Below are 26,839 nucleotides of genomic sequence, written 5' to 3' on the forward strand. Positions count from 1 at the left end.
CAGTTGGGGTGGATGGCATCGTGCCCTCCAGAAGAGAGATGAAGAAATTGGCTGCCACTGCCATGCACTCCCCCCAGAGGCAGCATCTTCAGAACTGCCATGACAACCCAGGAAACCATACCCTATTAGAATGGGTGATGGCTGCCATTCGTACAGTCTGGCAGAATGCCAGTGGCTTGCCAAGAGCAGTGAGTAGGTGGCATTGCTATCGTGAGCTAGTAAAGGTCCTTCGGAAACTAGACATGAAGAATGCTGCTTCCAAGCCAAGGTCCCATGGGCCAGATGAGGAAGTGTTTACAGCAGGGATGAGGGACCTCATTCTCTGTAGTGCCCCATCTGTCCTTTTTGGGTCACTAGTGGCTATCTTGTGCCCCTATGGGGGGCAGCCTGTCAATGCAGTTATGCAGATGGTAGCAGATTTGGGGGGAGCATGGGACTGTAAGGCTGTGTGGCTGCTGCCTGTGTGGCCCCCCTCCAACTAACAAGAGATACAGGCCTGTAAAGGCCCCCGAACACAGATGTGGGTAAATTTGATTGTGGCCGGGGCAGGTAGGGAACAACTGGATGGCAAGTCCAGTCAAGTTCTTTTGGAGCTTTGGCAGCAGCTTGAGCCAGAGCAGAGGTTCCAGCCGCTGAAAAAGCAGGGGAAGCGGGCAGCCCCAGCAGCTGCCAAGAAAATGGCTGGCATTCGGGGTGCACAGTTGCAGGATTACTTGTTGGAGACAGCTGAGGGAGGGGAGGATCCTTCCCAAGACCCATTGTGTTGTTTCAGTTTGAATAAGGGGGGAAGGCCGAGAGTCCCACCAACAGGGATGGGCAGGGAGGCTTGAGGCCCCATGTGATGACAATCCATTCATCACCTTCTAATGTGCAGCAAGTGTTGGCATTACAAAATAATAGGTGCTTTTTTTGCAGTGGCAGCAGCAACAGATAAAAGAGCTATCAAGGCCTTGAATATATTTGTCCCCGCCAGGCCCTGGAAGCTTGCTGAGGGGTTTGGATGGGGCTTGTGGCAACGGACAGAATGCTTACAGAAAGGCACTGAGGTCCAATAATAAAGAGCTTAGTTGCCTGTAATGGACCTTTGCCTTGGTGAGTTGCACAGACAGCTGGGCTGTCTATTGCGGACTGATTGTTGAGCAGTGTAATGGACTCTTGGACTGCAACCAGAGGGGGGCACCGGCTCCCTTGTTGGATGGACATGCTGCTTTGGACAGTATGAGAGACCCTGATGTTGGGGGCAGCTTCAGTGGAGGCCCTCCTGCACCAGGAAGCTACTCTCATCATCCAGTTGCAGAGACAAACCAAGGACACTACGGTTTCCATGGACACAACCCTGGACTATACAGGCCCTCCCACCTACCATGATATAGGGCAGCGGTCCCCAAACTTTTTACACAGGGGGCAGTTCACTGTCCCTCAGATCATTGGAGGGCCAGACTATAAAAAAACTATGAACAAATCCCTATGCACCCTGCACGTATCTTATTTTAAAGTAAAAAAAACAAAACGGGAACAAATACAATATTTAAAATAAAGAACAAGTAAATTTAAATCAGCAAACTGACCAGTATTTCAATGGGAACTATGCTCCTCTCACTGACCACCAATGAAAGAGGTGCCCCTTCCGGAAGTGCGGCGGGGGCCGGATAAATGGCCTCAGGGGCCGTAATTTGGGGACCTCTGGTATAGGGGCCAGAGGTGGGCCTCCAGTTAGCACTTTGGGCAGAGTGCTCAGGGAGACATTGTGAAAGGTATCTTTGTAATTATTGTAACTGTATAACTTGTGCTGTTGCTGTGGTCTGTTTATGTAATGCACCTCACTCCTCGCACAGGGACCATTGCGGAGGACACCTGTCGTGTAGACTGTGAAACAAACAATCCTAAAGGGGTAGAATGTTGGGCAAACTAGTGTGTTAGCCTTGCTTGCCTGCAGTTTGTCTGATTGGTGCACGAGCACGGGGCAGCACCATGTGTGTACAGTCTATGTAAGGCTGCAGGTGCTTGCCCTCTGGGTGGCAGACTATAGTTTGCAGATTGCCTGCTGCCATTGGGAGGGGCCATCTGTTGCTATTGTTTGCTGGAGAAGAGCCCCCCCCCCCAGCCTATTTTGCTCGTCAGCCCTGAGAAAGAGTAAGAAACAGTTTTCCCTGCCTGCTTGCTTGTCGTTGCAAGACCCTAATAAATGGAATGGCCCACCATCGTCCAACCCCACAGTTCTTTTACCATCTACCCAAATCCAAAGTAAAACTGCATGGCCACGGCCACCAGCCTTACACACCCCCATGGCACTGTGCTAGTTGTAAGCATAGCGTGATGCACAACCTGCCTGATTCTGGCCCAGATGCCTCTGCAGTGTCCACCGGGGGTTGGTCTTAGGCTCACCTAAATGTTCATGTTCACAAGACTAACACAGACCACATTTGATAGGATTTGAGTATCAGTCTACCGAGAAAGATATAAGACAGGACCCACAGCTTCCAGCAGAGCAGCCTCAGGCAGGTCCCTTCCTATGGGAGCTCTTGCTAGACCCACACAGAACACAGAGCTATTTCCTTTAGCCCCCACATACAGAGTTCAGGTGCAAGGAAGAGAGATTCACGCCGGGTGAGTGAATGCAGAGGTTGCCCCGCTTTACCTGCCCCTGGACCAGAATCTCCTGTAATAATTCCATAGGCAGAGTTTCCAAGGTCCCTGCCAGTGGATTGGCCCAGGTGCGAAGGTCAGCATACTTAGGAAAGCTCAAAGCTATGGCTTCCTATTTGGTATTAATAGTTTGTTTATAATTGCTCCCAGTCAGATGCTAGTTACCAATAAGGGGTCACCTTAAGTAGTGTTAGCAACATAGTTGACATATATCACCTGTCAGATTACTAGGAGAACAGAGATAGAATTTTACTGAAAGTAAAGTTCTCATAAGAAGGGGAAGGGGTTAACCCTTTGCCTGTACCTTCTCCCTTAACCCTCCCATGGTAGAGGTACCTCACCCACTAATTTTGCCGGAGGATGTGCTGTCTGGTTAGGTAAGGCACCGAGGCTTAGGGAGACTTGGAGCCCGGCATCCAGAAAGTTTGGGTGTCAGCCAGCTCTGCTAGCAGCTGTGTAATCTTATACAATTAATTTCTTTTCACTTGAGGTTTGCCCATGCGCATGTGATCAAGAGACCCTCTCAGGGCAATCTGTTGGGACCTTACGTCTTAATAAAAGAGGATCATGGAAAGAGAGTTGAGATGAGGGGAGAGTTGAGAAAGAGAGCAGAGAGAAAACTGATAAAGGACTCCTAAATACAAAGCTGTGGGGGCCCTGGCCGAGTAGCTCAGTTGGTTAGAGAGCATTGTCCCAGCATGCCATAGTTGTGAGTTTGATCCCTGGTTGGGGCACATACTCTGCTCACGAAAATTAGGGGATCAGGGAACGTGCAAATACCCCAGTACTTTCAGCCTTTTGTATAGTGCATTTTCACCAATGAAATAAAAGTTGGCTTTGCATCTCATTTGCATAATCAAACAACTTTCTTTGACTTGTTTGCTTTTCTGATGTTCTTATTTAATAAAAAAAAATCAAATGCTTCTTTTTTTATTGCTTCATATTCATTTTGAAATATCCCCTAATTTTTGTGAACAGTATACAAGGATCAACTAATGAATGCATAAATAAGTGGAATGACAAATCAATGATTTTTTCTGTCTCTCTCTGTCTCTCTTCCTCTTTCTCTAAAACTCAATAAATAAAAAAAAATCGCCCTGGCCAGTTGGCTCAGCGGTAGAGCGTCAGCCTAGCGTGCGGAGGACCCGGGTTCGATTCCCGGCCAGGGCACACAGGAGAAGCGCCCATTTGCTTCTCCACCCCTCCGCCGCACTTTCCTCTCTGTCTCTCTCTTCCCCTCCCGCAGCCAAGGCTCCATTGGAGCAAAGATGGCCCGGGCGCTGGGGATGGCTCTGTGGCCTCTGCCTCAGGCACTAGAGTGGCTCTGGTCGCAACATGGCGACGCCCAGGATGGGCAGAGCATCGCCCCCTGGTGGGCAGAGCGTCGCCCCATGGTGGGCGTGCCGGGTGGATCCCGGTCGGGCGCATGCGGGAGTCTGTCTGACTGTCTCTCCCTGTTTCCAGCTTCAGAAAAATGGGAAAAAAAAATAAAATCAAGCTATGGCTATAAATTACAGCAGAAAAGCTAATAAGTATAAATCATTTACATAGTTTGAAATGAATACATCTGCATTTACTTCTTAGTATAACACACCTGTTCTATGACATCGACTGTGATCTGTGAAATTAAGCTGGAATGTTAAAATGATTTTCTCCTTTATACTTACTGAAAATAAAATACATTTTATTAAAACCTGTGTAAAAGATATTATAGTTATAAATTATAGCTTAAAAAAATCTACTTACCAAGCTAACTACAGATACTCAACAAGGAAGAGCAACCAGTAAATTAATAAAGTATCTTTTTAACACTTTATTGAATGGTTGGAACATGATGCCTAATGGCCTCCATTGTATATATTTCCTCTTTCTTCTCTTAGAGGGAAGATAGGAAGGACAGCTGTGAGATTTTAAATGATGCTTAGAGAAAGAGGCATGGACCATTGATTTAAAAATTTTTTAATCAGCTTGAAGATAATGAAGAGCTAATAAAATGAGGCATTCTGGGCAATAATTTAGAAGAAGGCAAATTCAGAATATTGGATCTGGTATTTGGAGCCATTTTTTTTTTCCTGAAGAACTATGCAAATTTAAAAAAATGTGGTTGAAAGTCTGAACAATGCTTTATAAAACTAGGGAGACAAAACCTGGAGTCACCGTTGAGGCCCTGGTAAACCTCTTTCATTTGGGCGGGGCTCCAGAGGCTATGCCCTGGTAGGAGGGGTTAATTAGAAGTAAACCACCCTTCCCATAGACTACAGTTTAGCTTCTAATCATCTGAATGTTCCCCAAAATATCTCAGCCCCAGAAATTGAATTAAAGAGATCTTTGATTCCTGTTGCCTGGTGGTGCTTGTCAGAAACAAACTTAAGTTCTCTTTGGAGAGATTTGAAATCATCCTAGATCTCGGTTTATTTTCACAAACAATTTTTCATGTACAATTTCCAGAGCACAATCAATGTTTATGAGGAGGCATATAAAACTTAAACAAGCAGAAATTATAGAGGTAGTAAAAACAAAACTAAAGGGATCTGAAATATTGGAATTATTAGACATTGATTTTTAAATGGCTGTGCTCACTGCATTGGATTTCTAGTCTCCAGAACTGTGAGAAAATAAATTTCTGCTGTTTAATTCACCCAGTCTGTGGTATTTTGTTACTGCGACAGGTTTTGGTCCCAGGAGTGGATTGCTGCCCTAACAAGTACTTAACCGTGTGGAAGCAGCTTTGCAACTAGAGAATGGGGAGAGGCAGCAAGAGTTTTGAGATGCCTGCTAGACATGTGGATGCGAAGGGAGGTTCTGGTGAACTCTCAGACGGCGGTGTGGAACGTTATTGGAAACTAGAGGAAAGGCGGTCCATGTTATAAAGACCTTGGCTGAACTTTGTTACGTTTTATGGCAAGTAGGATTTGTAAGTAATGAAATTGGATGTTTAGTTGAGAAGATTTCTAAGCAAAGTGTTAAAAGAGTTGGTTTCTTCTCACTGTTTCTAGTAAAACGTGAAAGCAGAGAGATGAATTAAAGAACGAATTGCTAAGCAAAAAGGAATAAGAATTTGAAGATTTGGAAGAATCTTAGCCTGTCCATATTTCAAAAAATAGGAACATGTATCCTGGAAAGAATACTACAGAAGTGGCTGAAGAGCTATTTGATAAAGAGCTTATGAACCTGACCAGGCGGTGGCGCAGTGGATGGAGCGTCGGACTGGGATGGGGAGGACCCAGGTTCGAGACCCCGAGGTCGCCAGTTTGAGTGCAGGCTCATCTGGCTTGAGCAAAAGCTCACCAGCTTGGACCCAAGGCTGCTGGCTCGAGCAAGGGGTTACTCGGTCTGCTGAAGGCCCGCGGGCAGGGCACATATGAGAAAGCAATCAATGAACAACTAAGGTGTCAAAAACGAAAAACTGATGATTGTTGCTTCTCATCTCTCCGTTCTTGTCTGCCTGTCCCTATCTATCCCTCTCTCTGACTCTATCTCTGTCACTGTATAAAAAAAATTAAAAAAAAAAGATAAAGAGCTTATGAGATTATAACAGTAGGAACACTGCCAGTTTGAACCGAAAGGGCTAGAGGCAAGATGAAATGAAGGAAGGCTGTCAGACTGACTGCTTGAATTTGACAGGATGAGACAATACAGCTAATACGCTTTAAATGTGCAGTTCTTCAAGAAGAAGAAAAACTAACCCAGTAGGTGATTTAAAATGATCAGGGCCACTGCCTCGGTTCCAACAAGTCACTTGGCCTCTGCCCAGAACTTTAAGGGGCGGGATCGCCTGTAGGACCCTACCCTAGCAGAGCTGCAGTGATGCACCAGGAGCCATGGGGATGGGGCACAGCAGAGCTGAAGGGGCTGGACCACCCTACAGAGATATGGAAGTAATGGGGTCATCCCATGACCTGGAAAATAAGGGACTGAGCCAAAGTATTAATCTCAAGTTTAAGATCCAGTAGAATTTTTCTGGCTAAGCTTTGGACTTGCTTGGGACCCATTACTCTTACCTTCCTTCTGACTTCTCCCTTTTGGAATAGGAATATCTATCCTATACCTGTCCCATCATTGTATTTTGGAAGCACATAACTTGTCCAGTTCACAGCTGGAGAGGAATGTTGTTTCAAAATGAATCAAACCTTGAGACTCACCCATATCTGATTAGGTAATATTTAAATTAAACTTTGGACTTCAGTGTTGATGTTCAAATGAGTTAAGACTTTTGGAACTGTTGCGATGGGATGAATGTATTTTGCATGTGAGAAGGACATGAATTTTGGGGGTTGGGTGTGGAATGCTAAGGACTCAATGGTGTCACCCCAAAATTCATATATTGAAGCCCCGACCTCCAAGATATTGGCATTTGGAAATGAGGACTATGGGAGATAATTAGTATTAGATGAGATCATGAGGGTGGGTCCCTTCTGATGGTAGTAGTGTTCTTATAAGAAGAGACACCGGAGAGTTTCCTCTTTCTGCCTTCCCCGCCACATGAGGACAGAGCTAGAAGGCAGCCATGTATAAAATGTTTCATCAAGCAAGTGTCAACCATTTCAGAGTTAAAATAATGCAGTGTGTTTTCTGGTAAAAATACAATGGAAAGCCCTGGCTGGTTTGCTCAGTGGATAGAGCGTCAGACTGGTGTGCAGATGTTCTGGGTTCCATCCCTGGTCAGAGCACACATGAGAGGTAACTGTCTGGTTCTCTTCCCCTTCCTCTCCCCCTTCTCTCTCTTTTCCCCTCTCACAGCTAGTGGCTTGGTCTGAGCATCAGACCTGGGCACTGAGAATAGTTTGACTGATTTGAGCATCAGCCCCAGACAGGCATTGCTGGGTGGATCCCAGTTGGGCCATATGCAGGAGTCTCTCTCACTATCTCTCCTCCTCTCACTTAAAAAAAAATGGAATGAAACTAGAAATCAATAACAAGATAATTTTAATATGTTTGAAAATTAAGAAATGTAGGTGTAAATAATCTGTTTATCAAGGAAGTTTCAGAACAGAAACTAGAAAATATCTTGAACTGAAGAATGATGAAAATGCTATGTATGTATCAAACTTGTGGAATGCTGCTAATATGGTGCTTAGATAGAAATTTGTAGTCTTAAAGGTATTTATTAGAAAAGAAATGGTGAAAATAAGATGTACCCATTTTTAAGAAATTAGAGGCTCTGGCTGGTTTGCTCAGTGGTAGAGCGTCAGCCTAGCATGTGGATGTCCTGGGTTTGATTCCCAGTCAGGGCACATAGGAAAGGCACCATCTGCTTCTTCATTCCTTCCCCTCTTGCTTCTCTCTATATATTTCTCTCTTCCTCTCCCACAGCCATGGCTTGGTTGGAGCAAGTTGGCACCGAGGATGGCTCCATGGCTTCACCTCAGGTGCTAAAAATGGTTTATTGCCGAGTAATGGAGCAATGGCCCCAGATGGGCACTGCATTGCCCCATAGGGGGCTTGCCAGGTGGATCCTGGTTGGGACATATGTGGGAATCTGTCTCGCTGCCTCCTCACTTCTCACTTTAAAAAAAAGAAAGAAAGAAATTTTAAAAAGGACAGCAAATTAGAAGCAAAAAAGTAAAAGGAAGAAAGTAACAAACTAAAAATAACAAAAGTTAATAAAACAGAAAACTGACATGTCTTCTGATTATAGGTAGGATGTAGTAGGTAGCTGCAGTAATTAGAGAAAATAATGGGTACACTATAAATGTCATATTTTAAAGACAGTAGAGAGCTGTGAAAACAAAGGGACTAGATGAACTAAACTGGTGGAGAGGAAAGAGTCCATCTTAAGTGAGGTTACTGGTCATTTTCTTCCCTGGGGGCATCACCCAAGTCTGGGCACAAGCTAAGACTCGGGCCTGCCAAAGGCAGAGGGACTATACTCGGGGGGGTGATCTGTTATACAGGCTCCCTGCGCTGTCTGAAGTTAAAAGATGACTTGGGGTGGTGAATACACAGTAAAATATACAGATAATGTTTTATAGAATTGTACCCCCTGAAACCTACATAACTTTGTTAACTTATGTCATCCCAATAAATTCAATAAAAACAAAATAGAATATAAAAAAATTGAATATTATTCTAATACTGTTAAAAAAAGAAGAGATTATGACACAAACAACACATAGATCAAAAGGTGGCCATGTGAAGACACAGTGAGAAGGCAACTACCCGCAAACTAAGGAGAAAGGCTTCAGAAGAAAGGGACCTGCCTGACCAGGTGGTGACGCAGTGGATAGAGCATCGGACTGGAATGCAGAAGACCCAGGTTCGAGACCCTGAGGTGGCCAGCTTGAGCGCAGGCTCATATGGTTTGAGCAAAGCTCACCAGCTTGGACCCAAGGTTGCTGGCTGGAGCAAAGGGTTACTTGGTCTGCTGTAACCCCACAGACTGACAGTCTCTAGAACTGAGAGAAAATAAAGTTGTTATTTAAGCCAGGCAGTCTGGGGTATTTGTTATGGCATTTCTAGCTAACTAGTAAAAAAAAAGTTACAGAATAAAGTAAAAAAGCTAAAAGAAAGCAGAGAAGTGACTTGAAGAAGGAATTGTTAAGCAAAATGGAACAAAAAGTTGAAGCAAAAATTTCAATTCTCACACATATTTGCAGTGGATATATTTTCTGAGTTTAAACTACACTTCCCGCAGCACTTTTTAAACCTTGAAGCAAATGCAAAGGAGATTTTCATATTTCAAAATCTGTCTTAGTGTGCCATGGAGGAACGTCCACCTAACCTTCAGGGGGAAGTGATTAAGCAGCACCGTAATGACGTGCGAAAAGGCAGATATCAAGAGGGGAATCTAATAGACCTGTAGAAACACCTCCTGAGTATAAACCTGCACAGTTACAAGTGCGTGCTCCTGGATGGCATTGCACTGGCAGCACGTGTCTGTGCGAACGACACTTTCAAAGCGGAGATGGCGAAATGTCCCATTAAACATCACCATTAACGGTTGAACATCTGCAATTAATTTTGATGACTTGAACTTCAATTAAGCAAAATGTTATCCTGAAATAATAGTTTCATTCTCATTAGTAGACTTGTATTACAAAAAACTGGTCAATTATTATTACTGTCTTTTGAATTTTATATAAAAAAACACAGGTGGGAGTTTGTTTTTTCTCTTGTTACTTAAGTACATGTATACTGTTCTAGATTTTGCCTTTTGGTCCACAAAGCCAAAATATTTACTATCAGGCCTTTTGCAGAAGAGTGACAGTCCCTACTCTACAACAGTTAAAAATCAGTGAAGTAGAACTAAATACGACAACAGGGATGAATCTCCCAGATACAAGGGTTAAAAGAAACTACATCCAAAAACACCCAAAAAACAGAGCAAGTCTACAATATGAGCCTATTTCTGTAAAGCTCAAAATACTGTGTTGAGAAATGCATAATTAGGAGGTAAGACATAAAGAAAAGCAAGGAAATAATTAGAGTAGAAATAAGAATAGTGATTACAGTAGAAATAAGAAGGTAGGGAGAAGTCTGTGAGGAGTCAAGGGGAGCTTATAGGACTTACTAACCTGGTTGATATGGGCACAGATGAATACATTACATCAGGGGTCGAGAACCTCTTTGGCTGAGAGAGCCATGAGCGCCACATATTTTAAAATGTAATTCCATGAGAGCCATACAACGACCTGTATACGTTATGCATTACCCAATAAAAATTTGGTGTTGTCCAGAGGACAGCTGTGATTGGCTCCAGCCACCCGCAACCATGAACATGAACGGTAGGAAATGAATGGATTGTAATACATAAGAATCTTTTATATTTTTAACATTATTTTTTTTATTAAAGATTTGTCTGTGAGCCAGACGCAGCCATAAAAAGAACCACATCTGGCTCGTGAACCATAGGTTCCCGACCCCTGCTTTACATGAATTTATTATTAAGTTTTCTGTACTTTCCTATGTGTGAAATATGTCATAATTAAAAGTTAGAAAAATGTACATATATGAACAAATGTATATGCATGCAGACTATTTCTGGAAAGATCAACAAGAGATGGATAAGTAGTTGTTGCTACACATGGAAACTAAAGACTGAAGGTCAGACTAAGGGAAAAGAGACGTACTTTCTTCATGTTTAGATATACCCTTTTGTGTTTGAATTTTTTTTATTGTGTATACATATTAAGTTTTCAGTTATAACCCAGTTAATGTAAATTGTTGTTGTTTTTTTAAGTGCTAGAATTTGGAAACTGGGACCCTGTGAATTAAGAAACGTTTGGGTCGGGGGCTCGTGAGTGGCAGAGCTGGGATGTGCCTGGTGCTGTGTGACTTAAAGCCAGGGCTCTGTGTGATTGTATCACAGTAACTTCACGGATGTATTGTTCTAATAATGATTGTTTCTGAGGAGATGACATCTCAAGCATTTGTGTTGTTTTTTACAGGTTATGATCTTTTCTCAAAGACGCTGTCCCAGTCATCGGAAAGAACTCCAGTGCGTGTGCTTCTCCCGAGTGTACGGCTCTGCCAGGCTTGTCAATGTGTCATCGAGGAAGAAAGAGATTTATTTCTCTTAAACCCCCAAAAGATTAAAATGATTTTTAGTAATAATCAAATGAAGGAACTTAATTCTCTTTGGTGTTTCCCAGTTACTCTACTTCAAGAGAAAATTTTCTCCTCTCTCATCTCAACATTTTTTTCACTATGAGGATATGCTGACGTGTTGAATCAAACAGAAAGCAGTGTTACTGAATATTTCTTAAGTAGTTGTGGTTTGCTTTTCATAGTGCATTAGCGTGATCTATTCTACTAACGTTGGTATTATGCCTATCCCACGACCCAGCATTTTATCTCCTAGGTATATACCTAATGGAAATGTATGAGTATGTGTACCAAAAACATGCAAGAAACTTTATAGCAGTACTATTTAGAGTAGACCCAAACTAAAAACCCAAATGTCCATCTGCATTGGAATAGAAAAACAAATTGTGCTGTGTCAGTTCAATGACACATCAGCTCGCTATTGAACTTTAGATCTAAGAAGTATATTCATGAGTCTACGGCCATACCACCCTGAACACGCCCGATCTCGTCTGATCTCGGAAGCTAAGCAGGGTCGGGCCTGGTTAGTACTTGGATGGGAGAAGTATATTCATGCAACACCGATGGAGAGGGTGATGTTGGAGAGCAACCTGCCCATCCATCCTGTGTGTTGATGAGCATCACAGTTGACTGGACCCTTCCTTATTTAAAGATCAGTAAATAGCAAAAACAAATAAACAAGACCAAATTAACATGGGGCCCGTGTGAAGAATTTACAAAATAAAATGTATGTTACCCTGAAAATGTATGTTATTCTTAGAAAACATCTTATTACAGAAAACAAGAAAAACTATCTGATGTTTTGAATAGGTGGCAAAACGACATGACCCTTTGGGAAATTGGAACAGTAAGAGGAACAGACAGCAGCCAAAGAACACAGATGCAGGCTGAAAAGAAAAGAAAGCTGCTGGTATCAGAAATATCAGGGGAGCACTATGTAAAAGTACATGATTGTCTAACCACCATGCTGTACGCCTGGAACTAATGCAAAATAATATTGAATGTGAACTGTAATTGAAACTTAAAAAAAATTTTTTAAAAGAAAGCTCACTACACAAATAAGAATACAAAAGGTTAAAAATCCAATGACATCCATTTGGATACAGTTAAAAGAACAGAAATCTCACAGCAGATAATGAAATTGGTATGTTGCTGACGGATTTGTTATGTTCTCCAGTATGAGGTAGGAAGGAAAGGGCAAAGGTATGAAAATTACAGAGGTTAGCTCTGGACAACCATTCCTACAAGCAACAGGGATTCATGAAGAAGAAACCAAAACGTGAAACAGAAACAATAATCAAGGATTTGCTGAGCTGAAAAAATACCTGATTACAAAAACTTGAAAGGGTTTACCTTGTCCTTGGAACATAGGATTGGAGCATCCTCCCCCCCCCCCCCCCAGGATCACTGACAAACAGAAATACTGCACAGTGAGGAGGCGATTGACTTTTGTTCCTTTAAAAATGCTAACCTGAACTAGGTAAAGTTGGTATTAGTCACTACTGAAATTTTAAAAAATCAGGAACACAAAATGAGAAGCGAGTTCTGGAAGATGGAAAGAAGGAGGGAGGAGTAACGCTATACAGCAGAGAACAACAGACTTTCTGTGAAGAGCCAGAGAGTTATTTTTGGCTTTGCAGGCCAGGTGGTCTCTGATGCAGCTACTTAACGCTGCTATTGTAGAGTGGAAACAGGCATGGAAATACATAAATGAATGAATAAATATGGCTGTGTTCCAGTAAAATTTTATTTACAAAAACCGGCAGCAGGCAGGATCTGGCCCATGGTCTGTAGTTTGCTCATTCCTTTTTTATGTAATGAACTCAAGTTAAGATCAATACCTACTTTGAAAAAGGTTTTAAAGTGGCTTCTAATAGAGAACAAATAACAAAACTTAGAATAGAAACTTAAAATAGAAAAACTTCATGTAGTCTCCCAAAAAATGTTTTGTGTTTAGACAAAAAGGAAACAAAGTATTACAGAATTTCCATTAATCAATTGAAGTTTACCAGGAGAGGAAAACCTTTTTTCTGATACTGGCAACCCTCCAGATACAATGACTTGAATCTAAATACCCCAACTTTGATAACCTTTGCTCTTGAAAATAAAACACCTTGAGTGATGGGCAAAATTTAGGTTTAAAGCCATGTTATCATGACAACTAGAGCCACGTAGTGGATTGAGGAAAGACTAATACAGTCGATAGCAATACACAATCACAGTAAACTAATTCTGAGGAAGAAAACATTTTTGCATGGGTGCATTATCAGATGTAGCGAATCCTTGTGCCACTTAGCAAAGGCATTGTCTCTTCAAAATGCTTGAGGATTGGCAAGGTAAAATCCAAGGAAGAAGTGTGCAATGTGAGTACACATTTTGGGATGAGAAACTATTAGCACAAAATTGTTGGACATTCCATATTTCTAAAGTGCAGACCTCCCAGACAAACTACATTCAAGTCTGAGTGTCTGTTAGTTCCAGGGAACTCCTACTAACTCTCAAATCCACTCCTCAATTCTAGACCATGGTACGCACACTTGGAAGTAGAGTTGCATCTACTAAGAAGACTTGGAGAACTTTTACACAGCAAGCTGCATGGAGGCTCAAGCTGCATGACCTAGTCAACAGACCAAGGGTAGTCAACCTTATACCTACCGCCCACTTTTGAATCTCTGTTAGTAGTAAAATTTTCTAACCACCCACTGGTTCCACAGTAATGGTGATTTATAAAGTAGGGAAGTAACTTTACTTTATAAAATTTATAAAGCAGAGTTACAGCAAGTTAAAGCATATAATAATTACTTACCAAGTACTTTATGTTGGATTTTCGCTAAGTTTGGCAGAAAGATTTTTTATAAAACAACTTACTATAGTTAAATCTATCTTTTTATTTATACTTTGGTTGCTCTGCTACCGCCCACCATGAAAGCTGGAACACCCGTTAGTGGACAGTAGGGACCAGGTTGACTACCACTGCTCTAGAACAATGAGAATCCCAGAGAGCACATAAGTGAGTGTTAGCGAATGGCCTCCAACTGTGCTCACTACTCTGGAACAAAAGCCAAGCTAGCACCTTTACAGTGCAGTAGCATGGAGGTTAAGAGAGTAGGCTCTGGAGCCAGATGGTCTAGATTGAAATCCCAGTCAAATGACATTGTGTCTGCAGACAAGTTGGTTAACCTCACTAAGCCTTAGCTTCCGCATGTCTAAGATGGTATAACCATAGAATGTACATCATGGGTTGGGTATGAAGCTGTGTATTGATATAATTTATATAAAAGGCTTAGAACAGCACCTGGTATATGGTAAGCACCCAGTAGCAGCAATTAGCTAATTTTAATATGGTGGGATAGGAGCAAAAGTGATATGGATGGAGCACGTTTCTTGATTTTTTTTTTCTGAAGTGAGAGGAGGGGAAGCAGAGAGACTCCCACATGTGCCTGACCAGGATCCACCTGTCAAGCCCACTAGAGGCGATTATCTGCCCATCTGGGGCATTGCTCTTTGCAACTGGAGCCATTCTAGCGCCTGAGGTGGAGGCCATAGAGCTATCCTCAGTGCCTGAGCCAACTTTGCTCCAGTGGAGCCTTGGCTGCAGTAGGGGAAGAGAGAGATAGAGAGAAAGGAGAAGGAGATGGGCACTTCTCCTGTGTGCCTTGATGGGGAATTGAACCCGGGACATCCACATGCCCAGCTGACACTCTACCACTGAGCCAACTGGCCAGGGCCTGTTTCTTGCTTTTAAGCCAAAAGGTACACCTATTGCTACATGGAAAGTGGACCAGTGGGTGTCAGTCTATCAGATGAGTTTCTCTGTCCTGCTTGGGGAAGAATGAGGGAGAATATGGATCTGCTGTCATCCCTCCTCCCCACAAGGGATGAAAGGAGAGGAATGAGCGCCCCACGTTCTGTAGAAACTAAGTATTGACAATAGGGCTCCCTCTCTCTTGGATATCAAAGCAGCAGAAGAAACCATCTGTATCATGAAGAAGAGTTTCCCAGAAAACTTACCTGAAGCTATGGAAAAATAAGGCATCTCTTTCTATAGTTGCCAAATGTTGAAGAAGCTATGGGTACACAACATAATCAACAGTTCAAATGCTATAGAAATGTTTCCCTGAAACCTATGTACTCATTGATCAGTGTCACCCTGTTAAATTTAATTTTCTAAATAAAAATAATTCTTGTCAAGAAGTAGGGGCAATAATGATTCTCAGTAATGGCTGCATGTTAAAATTATTTCAGTACTTTAAAAAATTGGTTTTTGAACCTCTCTCCAGACCAATTAAGATAGATTCTTTATAAGAAGATAATGTCCAAAATATATTTAAAAACTCATATAACTTAATAGCAAAAAAACCTGCAAAGCCCTAATAATCTTATTAAAAATGGGCAGAATATCTAAATAGACATTTTTCCAAAGAACATATAGAGATGGTCAACAGGTATATAAAAAGAAGCTCAGCATAATTAATCATCAGGGAAATGCAAATGAAAATCTCATAATATATCACCTCATACCTGTCAGAATGGCTATTACCAAAAAACACAATAAATAAATGTTAGTGAGTATGTGGGAAAAAGGGAACCCTTGTACACTTCTTTTCTTTCCTTCTTATTTATTTATTTCTTTATTATTATTATTATTATTCTTTATTCTTTATTATTTTGTGAGAGACAGGGACAGATAGGAAGGGAGAAAGATGAGAAGTGTCAGTTCTTTGTTGCGGCACCTTAGTTATTCATTGATTGCTTTCTCATATGTGCCTTGATGGGGGGGGGGGCTGCAGCAGAGTCAGTGTCCCCTTGCTCAAACTAGCGACCTTGGTTTCAAGCCTGCTAGCAACCTTTGGACTCAAGCCAGTGACAATGACGTCATGTCTACAATCTCACACTCAAGCTGGTGACACCACACTCAAGCCGGTGACCTCAGAGTTTTGAACCTGGGCCGTCTGCATCCCAGTCTGATGCTCTATCCACTGCACCACTGCCTGGTCAGGTCTCATATATCCTTGCGGGAGTAACTGTGCAACCATTAGGAAAAACAGTATGGAGGGTCCTTAAAAAATTAAAAAGAGAGGCCCTGGCCAGTTGGCTCAGCGGTAGAGTGTCGGCCTGGCGTGCGGGGGACCCGGGTTCGATTCCCAGCCAGGGCACATAGGAGAAACGCCCATTTGCTTCTCCACCTCCACCCCCTCCTTCCTCTCTGTCTCTCTCTTCCCCTCCCACAGCCAAGGCTCCATCGGAGCAAAGATGGCCCGGGCGCTGGGGATGGCTCCTTGGCCTCTGCCCCAGGCGCTGGAGTGGCTCTGGTCGCGGCAGAGCATCATCCCCTGGTGGGCAGAGCGTGCCCCTGGTGGGCGTGCTGGGTGGATCCCGGTCGGGCGCATGCGGGAGTCTGTCTGACTGTCTCTCCCCGTTTCCAGCTTCAGAAAATAATAATAATAATAATAATAATAATAAAATAAAAATTAAGGCCCTGGCCGGTTGGCTCAGCGGTAGAGCGTCGGCCTAGCGTGCGGAGGACCCGGGTTCGATTCCCGGCCAGGGCACACAGGAGAAGCGCCCATTTGCTTCTCCACCCCTCTGCCGCACTTTCCTCTCTGTCTCTCTCTTCCCCTTCCGCAGCCAAGGCTCCATTGGAGCAAAGATGGCCCGGGCCCTGGGGATGGCTCTGTGGCCTCTGCCTCAGGCGCTAGAGTGGCTCTGGTCGCAACATGGCGACGCCCAGGATGGGCAGAGCATCGCCCCCTGGTGGGCAGAGCGTCGCCCCATGGTGGGCGTGCCGGGTGGATCCCGGTCGGGCGCATGCGGGAGTCTGTCTGACTGTCTCTCCCTGTTTCCAGCTTCAGAAAAATGAAAAAAATAAAAAAATAAAAAATAAATAAAAATTAAAAAGAGAACTACCATGTGACCCAGCAATTCCACTTGAGTATTCATCTGAAGAAAACAAAAACGCTAACTTGAAAGGATAGATGCACCCCCATGTTCATTGTTTACAATAGGCAAGATATGGAAACAGCCTAAGTGTCCACTGGTGGATGAATGGATAAAGAAATGGTGGTTTATGTATACAATGCAATATTATTTAACCATAAAAAAGAATAAAATCTTGCCATTTGGGACAACATGGGTGGAACTTGAGGGCATTAGGATAAGTGGAATAATTAAAAAAAAGACAAATACTATATGATCTCTCTTATATGTGGAATCTAAAACAAAAACAAACAACCCTCAAGCTTATAGATACAGAGAACAGATTAGTGGCTACCAGAGGGAAGGGGTCGGGGGAGAAATGAGTAAAGGGGGCATAAATTAATTTTTTAAAGAATCTGTGAAACAGATATATAACATAACTTCATTGAAGAGAGTAGGGCAGGGTTTACCTAAGTAAATTAGGGGATAAGTAGAGACTATAAGACTAAAGACCAAAGGAAGTATACATAAGCACTGCAGTAGTTAAAGAAGTTGTTTCCCATGGGGGCACTGGTTAACAATTCTGATACCTTTATACATGTAAACTGGGATTGAGCAAATAAGCTAACAGATGATAGATAGCGATTTAAAAAAAAAGAAAAAAGATAGTATCTTTACAATTATAGCCAGGCAAAGGTATTTTTTTTTAAGCATCCCAAGTGATCTAATGTTCATTCAAGATTTAGAATAAAGAAACCTTTCTCAAGGAAACTTCCCCTTCCCAGGTATTTACCATTTAGAGAGACTTGCCATGGAAGACATGTCTTCAGTACAGGTTTAAATGATATTTTCTTTATAAAGTCTCCAGGATTCCAAAACAAAAAAAAAAAATATGGGAGGAAACACTGATACTAGCACAATCATAACTCATGTACTTCCTCTGCCATAGCACACATCACACTTGATTGTAATTGTCTATGGAAACATCTCCCCTGACAACTGGCCTATAGCTCTGAGGGCAGGGCAAACGCTGTGCCTTCTGAGTTTATTTGTTTCTATTCCAGGTGCCAGGCACAGTCTCTGGCACATGGTGATCTCTCAATGACTATTTGTTGAGTGAAGTTCTCTATACTTAATGTTTATAGAAGCCAAGATTTGTGTGGTTTTGAAAAAGTTATGATGTTGATATTTTATGCTATGAAATGAGTTTTCAAGAACATACCATAATTCTTATTTATAACATTAATTTCTAGTAAATAACATTTTATTCGGTTGGTGAATGTTATCAAGTGACCAAGAAATGTCATTAAGGGAGGAAGGGCCTTCTGTACTGCACCTTGAGAAGAATCTATCCTATTATCCATGTACAAAAATATTCAACAACTTAAGAGGCCTCAAACAAAGGTTTTAAAGAAAATGCAGAAATTTTCTTCTCATTATTTACTTTCAATAAAGGTTAAAGACATTATATGTAAAAATAACTATAAAGTCATCTTCCAATGATGACAAAAAGAAGTTTGCAATTCTCCACTAAAAAAAGTAAATAACTGGACAAAATTGTCAAAAGCACCTACTTTAGGGCACCAGAAATCTACCAAAGATGGGCAACAAATTGAAAACCTGCTAGAGATTCAGGTAAAAGCGGAAATCCACTACTATGCTCCAAACTCCGCCCAGCTCAGTCAGCAGGGATGGCAGTCTTCCAACCTACGAGCTGTGCTGCCAGAGGGGGGAGACTTGATTTAGGGTAAAATCTTGTGACTTTACATGTTGAAAGTAGCAAACTTGGTTAGAACTGAATGGGGTGGGGGAAACCCATAGCTTTGTTACCCCAAGGATGCAGTCCCAGTTGGCGTGAGCAGCAAACCAACTAGTAATTTAATGGGGAGATCCTAGGAGTGTTGAGATAAGTTCTCCATACGTCCTTGGCTGACTGAAAATACTAAAATTTAATTCAGACAGGGAAAGAGTGGAGAAACAAATCCAGATGGGTCAAATAGAAACAAATAGCAAAACAGTACACCTAAACCCAACTATAACATACATTAAATATTAGTGGATTAAACACTCCAAATAAAAGTCACAGACTGTCAAAATGGATTTTTAAAAAAGCAAAACCACACATGGTATTTTTAAGAGATAGCTTTAAATATAAAAACAAGAAATTAAATAGATGGAAAAAGATACACCAAGGAAAATATTTAGCATAGAGTGGTTTTTTTTATTTAGCTGGCAAAGGAAATGAGAAGGCAAAGAGTATTACCAGAGATAAAGAATGATGCTTCATAATGATAAAAAGGTCAGTTCATCAGGAAAACTAAACAATCTTAACTATTTATAATAACTACTAATAATTGAGCTTCAGAATCCATGACAAAACTGATAGAAGTAAAGAAAGAGCTAAATCTAAAATCATAGTTGGAGATTTAGCAGCTTCCTCCTAATAATTGATAGAGGACAATTAAACAACAAATCAGTAAGTTATAAAAGGTTTGATCAACTTATTTACCACCTTGACCTAATGGAAACACTACACCCAACCACTGAAGATAGGCCATATCATGCTCCAAAAAACAAGTGTCAATAAATTTCAAAAGGTCTTGGCTGGTGGCTCAGTGGATAGACTGTCGGCCTGGTGTGTGTACTTCCTGGGTTTGATTCATGGTCAGGGCACAAAAGAAAAGTGACCATCTGCTTCTCTCCCCTCTCTCTCTCTCTCTTTTCTCTTTCTCTTCTCTTCTCGCAGCCAGTGGTTCAGTTCGTTCATGAGTTGGCCCCAAGCATGAAGTCTAGCCCAGTTGGTCAGAGTGTTAACCTCAGGCACTAAAAATTGCTTGGTTGATTCAGCATTGGCCCCAGATGGGGTTGCCAGGTGAATCCCGGTCAGGGGACATGTGGGAGTCTGTCTCACTATCTCCTCTCCTCTCACTTTAAAAAACCCAAAAGATTGAATAAGTTCTTTGGCTATAGAAATAAATAAATTAGAAATCAGAAGCAAGAAAAAAAAGAAAATTTCCAAACACTTGGAGGTTAAGCAACCAATACATTTCTAAATAACCTTTGTGTCAAAGAAGAAATTACATTGGAAATTAAAAGATGCTTCGACCTGAATGACTGAGAAAACATAACTTTGAAATTTATGAGATGTACTTAAAGAAGTGCTAGAGAGAAATGTGTAATTTATATGCTCATATTAGGAAAAAAAATATTTAACTTTTTTTTTGTATTTTTCTGAAGCTGGAAATGGGGAGAGACAGTCAGACAGACTCCTGCATGCACCCGACCAGGATCCACCCGGCACGCCCACCAGGTGCGACGCTCTGCCCACCAGGGGGCGATGCTCTGCCCCTCTGGGGCGTCGCTCTGCCGTGACCAGAGCCACTCTAGCGCCTGGGGCAGAGGCCAAAGAGCCATCCCCAGCACCCGGGCCATCTTTGCTCCGATGGAGCCTTGGCTGCGGGAGGGGAAGAGAGAGACAGAGAGGAAGGAGGGGGGGTGGAGAAGCAAATGGGTGCTTCTCCTATGTGCCCTGGCCGGGAATCAAACCCGGGTCCCCCTCACGCCAGGCCAATGCTCTACCGCTGAGCCAACCGGCCAGGGCCAGGAAAAAAATTATTTAAAAGCAATTATCTGAGTTTCCACCTAGAGAAGATACAAAAAGAAAAGCAAAGTAAATCCAAAGTAAGTTGTAAGAAGAATATTTTAACATAAGAGCAGAAATCAATGAAACAGAAAACAAATAAAAGAAATAATTAGCAAATCCGAAACTTGGTTCTTTGAAAAGATTAATCAAATTAACAAACTTCTAGAAATACTGATTTAAAAGAGAAAAACAAGTTATCCATGTCAAGCATGAGAGAGGGATATCACTACAACGAAAGAGGAAATGTCACTGCCGATCCTACAGGCAGTAGTAAAAGGATAGGGAATGTTTTGAAAACTTAAGACAATGAATTTGATAGTTTAGATGTAATGGACAAAGTCCTTGAAATATAGAATTTACCAAAACAGATATAAGAATAATATTTTTTTTTTCCCAAAGGGGGGGGGGTAGATAGAGGAAGAAACACAGGAAGGGAGAGAGATGAGAAGTATCAATTTGTAGTTGAGTCACTTTAATTTTCATTGATTGCTTCTCATATGTGCCTTGACAGGGCGCTCCAGCTGAGCCAGTGACCCTTGCTCAAACCAGAGACCTTGTTCAAGTCAGCGACCTTTGAGTTCAAGCCAGTGACCATGGGATTATTTCGATGATCCCAGCTCAAGTCAGCGACCCTGCGCTCAAGCTGGTGAGCCCATGCTAAAGCCTGTGACCTCAGGGTTTTGAACCTGGGACCTCAGTATCCCAGGTAACTGCTCTGTCCACTGTGCCAACATTGGTCAGACTAAATATAAAGTTCTAATAGCTCTGTATCTATTAAGTAAATTAAATTTGTTACCAAAAACCTTCCACAAAGAAACTTCCAGGATCAGATAGTTTCAGTGATGAATTATCAAACATTTAAGGATGTCAATATCAAATTTACACAAACTCTTTAAGAAAATAAAAAGGAAACACTACCAATTGCATTTTAAGAGGCCTAAAAATGAATGGCTAAACAATGAAAAATTATTCAGCCCTAAAAAAGAATGATGTTCTTATATGTTACAACATGGGTGAACTTTCAAAATATTATGCTAAATAAAATCATATTTAAAAAATACCAAATATAGAGCATGGTTCCACTTATATAAAATATATAGAATAGGCAAATTAGTAGAAACAAAATATATAAAAAATTATCAGAGGCTGGGAGAAGGGAAGAATAGGATGTTATTTAAGAGGGTATAGATTTTCTGTTCAGGCCAATTAAAGGATTCTGAAATGGATAGTGTCCATGGTTGTATAACATTGTGAATGTAATTAATACCACTAAGTTATACATTTAAAATGATTTAGATGGTTAATTTTGTGTTTTATATCTATTACATGTTATATATAAATATATATTATATATCCATGATTTAAAAAATTTTTAAAGACTGATAAATTGTACTCCCTAAAATTTTTTTAATAAAATAAAAGTATCTGGAAACTTTAAAACACTTAAATACTTGAAAGATTACTTGAATTTTTACTGTAGGAATTCATGTTATGTCTCATTTTACAGAAACAAAACAGGTTGAAGCAACTGCTTGGCTGAGGTTAACTGGCTAAGCAACCTCACCTGTTATAAATAGGATCAGTGTTTTTCTAAGAGATGATCCAACTCACGGGCTTAAGGTGTTCCCTATTTGACCCCTAAGTTTACATTTTATTCACAAGTTCATAATATAATATTGTGGAGCAAAACACTTTAACATCTATAACTGTTGAGAGAGGATAATTGTCTTAATATTTGTAGAAAGGGGCATTATTATAAATATATTGTCTGACCAGGAGGTGGCACAGTGGATAGAGCCTCGGACTGGGATGCGGAAGGACCCGGGTTCAAGACCCCGAGGTCATCAGCTTGAGTGCAGACTCATCTGGTTTGAGCAAAGCTCACCAGCTTGGACCCAAGGTCGCTGGCTCAAGCAAGGGGTTATTCAGTCTGCTGAAGGCCCGCAGTCAAGGCACATATGAGAAAGCAATCAATGAACAACTAAGGTGTTGCAACGCGCAATGGAAAAACTAATGATTGATGCTTCTCATCTCTCTCCATTCCTGTCTGTCTGTCCCTCTCTCTGACTCACTCTCTGTCTCTGTAAAAAATAAATAAATAAATAAATAAATAAATAAATTACCAGATTCCAGATTTCCACCTTCTTTCCTCAATCCCTTATCCTTCTTATACATTTTAGTGATTTAATAAAAAGTTAATATAGATTTCCAAACCCCTTCTTAGTTTTTATACAGTTCCATACAGAAATACCCAGCTATCTCTTTGTTACCAAAATATAATTGAACTCCATTATGACATTTGCCATCATCATGTGTTTAAATTTAAAAAATTAAAATTTAAGAGGTTTTACTCATTTGAGAGTTATTTTATTTAATCATAAATTAATAGTAAACATGAGTTTCATTTCATGGTAACATGAGCTACAGGGAAGATTCTCTCAAGGTGGTTATGAGCTATTTTTTCTCCTTTTCAATGAAAGGAAACTATTTTTTTTTATTTATTTATTCATTTTTATTTTTTTTTATTTTTTTTTATTTTTTTTTAATTTTTTTTTTTTTACTTACTCATTTTAGAGAGGAGAGGGAGAGAGAGAGAGAGAGAAAGAGGAGAGACAGAGAGAGAGAAGAGGGGGAGGAGCTGGAAGCATCAACTCCCATATGTGCCTTGACCAGGCAAGCCCAGGGTTTTTTGAACCGGCAACCTCAGCATTTCCAGGTCAACGCTTTATCCACTGCGCCACCACAGGTCAGGCTATTCATTTTTAGAGAGGAGAGAGAGAGACAGAGAGGGAGAGAGAGGATAGAGAGACAGAGAGAGAGAAGGGGGGAAGAGCTGGAAGCATCAACTCCCATATGTGCCTTGACCAGGCAAGCCCAGGGTTTCAAACCGGCGACCTCAGCATTTCCAGGTCGACGCTTTATCCACTGCGCCACCACAGGTCAGGCAGAAACTATTTTTAATGCAGTGTTAGGAAAGACCACCCTTAAAAGAGTTATTGAACAGAACTGAGCACCCACCAAATGAACTTGGTACAAGGTGATATAAAAGGCACGGGCCTATGCTCTAAGAGAGACAATAACCTACTGGGGAATAGGACACAGGCAACACATTCTATAGCATAATTCAGAAATGAGGGAAAAAACAAAATGTCCCATGATTCTGAAAAGAGAGATATTGGGGTTCCAACCACAAGTATGATTGATGGCATCCTGGAGCAACTCTGGGGTCTGGAACGACAGCAACTCAATTTCAGTGGCTCCCCCAATTGTTGGAACCTGTCATTTCCAGGAAGGGAAAATTCTTGTCACTCCTTCCAACTTGTGATAAAATGGGACCACTTTCAAAAGGAAGATTTTTATTCTTAGTACCTTCTACTGCTGCCTGCACCCAAGGACAAAAGAGAGGAGGTTCCCCCAGGACTGCCTCGTGGGACCAGGGCTTCACTGCCACGTGTTGCCCTGGCTGACCCCTTTCCAGGGGCCTACCTGAGCGCGTTCCAGAGGAATCCTAAGAGATTTTTGAGAAGGACCATCTGACTGGCTGATAAACACCTATCTTCCTAAGGCTGAGCCTGATTTTACATGGTTAGTACATTACTCCTTTAGTTGACTTTCCCAGTTATTTCAAAATCCAGTTAGTTCTGGAGGGAGATAAAACATTAAATGAATTTACACTAAAGAAACTCCCTGGGCTTATCAGGTCTGCTTCTGTCTTAAGAGCGGCTTAAGAGCTCCACATTGCTGGTTGCTGCAATAGAGAACTTCCCAGCTGTGCTTGAGGTTGACTCAAATGCTTGTCTGGGGCACCGATGTGCTCTTCTTAAAGATTGCATTGTATTTTCTGGATGTTTCTTAGCTTAGGGCCATGTCTAGTGTTAATACTGCATTTAGAGACTCGAGAAACCTGGTAGCTGTCGCCTGCCCTGTCTCCTGTCATCTGGTCCATGACAGCACACAACAGACCCCGGGCAATGGGATTCAGAGGTCCCTGCAAAAACCTGAGAAGAGTTTCTTCGCTTTAGTGATTTTATAACCTGGTCTTCGTTCCCTGTTTCTGAGGTAAATAGTTCACCATTTTTATAAGAGAGATAAGGGCATGCCCTTGTGAGCCAGGAAAGATTTGAGAGATGATGAAATCTCTGTATTTTATCCATGATCCAAGGGCTTCTGGCAAGCTGTCCTCCCTGAGCTGGATCCTGCCTTTTATCTGGACACAGAAATGCTTGTTTTTACAAAAGTGCCTACTTTTAATTTTAAGACTTTTTTTTAAAGAGCAGTTTTAGGTTTACAACAAAATTGAGAGGAAAGTACTAGATTCCCCACATACTTCCTGCCTCCACACATATGCAGCTTCCCCATATCAACGTCCCCCACCAGAGCAGAACATTTGTTACAACCGATGAAACTACAGTAGCACATTATAATCACCCAAAGTTGATACTACATTTACTCTTGGGGTTGGACATTCTATGGGCTCACATAAATGTATAATGATATGAATCTACCATTATAATATCATGCAAGAATATTTTCACTGTCTTAAAAATTCTCTGTGCTCCTAGAAAGGCCTACTTTAAATCTTGGAAACGTAAGTTTCCTGGGATGAGTTTCTAACCTTTTCGGCCTTCACATCCCCCGTGGCTGTGATCATGGCCTTCTGGGCATAGTTTTCAGGGTACCAGAGAAGCCACCAACCCTAGCAGAGAGCCCTCAAGTACAATATACAGGCTTTTTTCCCTGGGACTCAAATCTAGTATTTCACTTTTTCTAGGTCCTCTCTGCCCAAGGCCAAAGTCAACCTCCCAACCTGTGGGATTTATAATCTAATGCCACCCAGCCCTAGCAGAAATGCCTGTGGACAGTCAGAGACTTGACTGAAAATAGGAGGCCCATGACCACGGGTTCCAGTCACCACTACTGGCAACGAGTTGTGTGAGCCCTCTGCCTTTCTGCATTTGGTGGCAAAGGGCAAACAAGTGACCACTTGAGAGATGTTGACCCCGTAGGAAGTCCCCACTTCAAATCCTTCTCACCTCATGGGAGGGGCAAATTGAGTAGAAGAGAAGAAACCAATTTATTATCTTATTTTTTTTTAATTTATTTATTTTAGGAAAAAAAGGAAAGGGAAGAGAGAAAGAGAGAAACATCGATTTGTAGTTCTACTTATTTATGCATTCATTGGTTGATTCTTGTGTGTGCCCTGACTGGTAGTCTTGCCTTTCTCACTAGGAGGGCTGAATTAAAAGATATAATTCAAAACAAAAACAATTTAAATCAGAAAATTAGTGTAAGGAAGTCCAACTTTTCACATGAAGAGTGCTGTGATAACTTTTTGGAAATCCCTAATTCTCTTTCCCAGCTATCTAGCCAGTCTCTCCCTCCTCTTGTGGCAGACGACCCTGCGGATGGACAGACGAACCAGCTTCACTGTTTGTTGTCTGAAGTGTACGTCTAGGCCACTCCTCTCACCTGCCATAAAGCACCCTTTAAAACAAAGCAAAAGAAATCTATCTTGTGAAACCCACTGCTGCCGGAACAAGGACTTGGCTACCAGTGAGCTGATGAGCCAGTGAGTGAGGCACTTGGAGGAGGAAAGGGCCCTTCAAAGCTTTCCCCCAGGTCCCTGCGCCCTGCATCTGGGGGGCCAGCTGTGCTGGGGTGCAGCTGCAGGTCATACTCCCGTGAATGTGCTCCGTCCCCTCATCTCACATGCTTTCCCTGTTCCTCTGTGCCTGTCTCTCTCTAAACACACGTGCGCCCTCACAGGCACCACCGGAATCCAATACTGTGCTTATTCACGTCAAGTGGCAGTATTCAGGAAGGTGGCTTACACAAAGGAAATAATTATTAAGAGATCTAAGTTTAAAAGAAGTTTGCCCCAGTGGCTAAAGTTCAGAAACCCCCAGAAGCACAACATTTGCTCAGAACTAATTAGGCAAAGCAGATACTGGCAATGTTTCTACCTTCATCCTGCGTTTTACAGTGAAGACCAGAGAGAGAAAAAAAAGTGGGGGCACATAACGAGAGTAAATACGGTAATCTGTTCCTTTGCTAGTTGGAGTGCTGGACTTGGGACCTAGGAGTGCCAGA

General features: G+C 41.8%; 1 protein-coding gene across 2 annotated transcripts in view; it reads left to right on the top strand.

The window, feature by feature from the left end:
• CFAP91 (cilia and flagella associated protein 91) overlaps nt 1–12,149 on the top strand; it is a 72,470-nt gene extending 60,321 nt beyond the window's left edge. For both annotated transcript variants that reach the window (XM_066347727.1, XM_066347728.1), the window contains exon 18: nt 11,034–12,149. The gene's annotated coding sequence lies outside the window, so the exon portion shown is untranslated. The remainder of the gene's footprint in view (nt 1–11,033) is intronic.
• The last annotated feature ends 14,690 nt before the right edge of the window (nt 12,150–26,839 follow it).

This window comes from Saccopteryx leptura, chromosome 8, assembly GCF_036850995.1.
Source record: "Saccopteryx leptura isolate mSacLep1 chromosome 8, mSacLep1_pri_phased_curated, whole genome shotgun sequence".
Taxonomy (NCBI): Eukaryota; Metazoa; Chordata; class Mammalia; order Chiroptera; family Emballonuridae; genus Saccopteryx; species Saccopteryx leptura.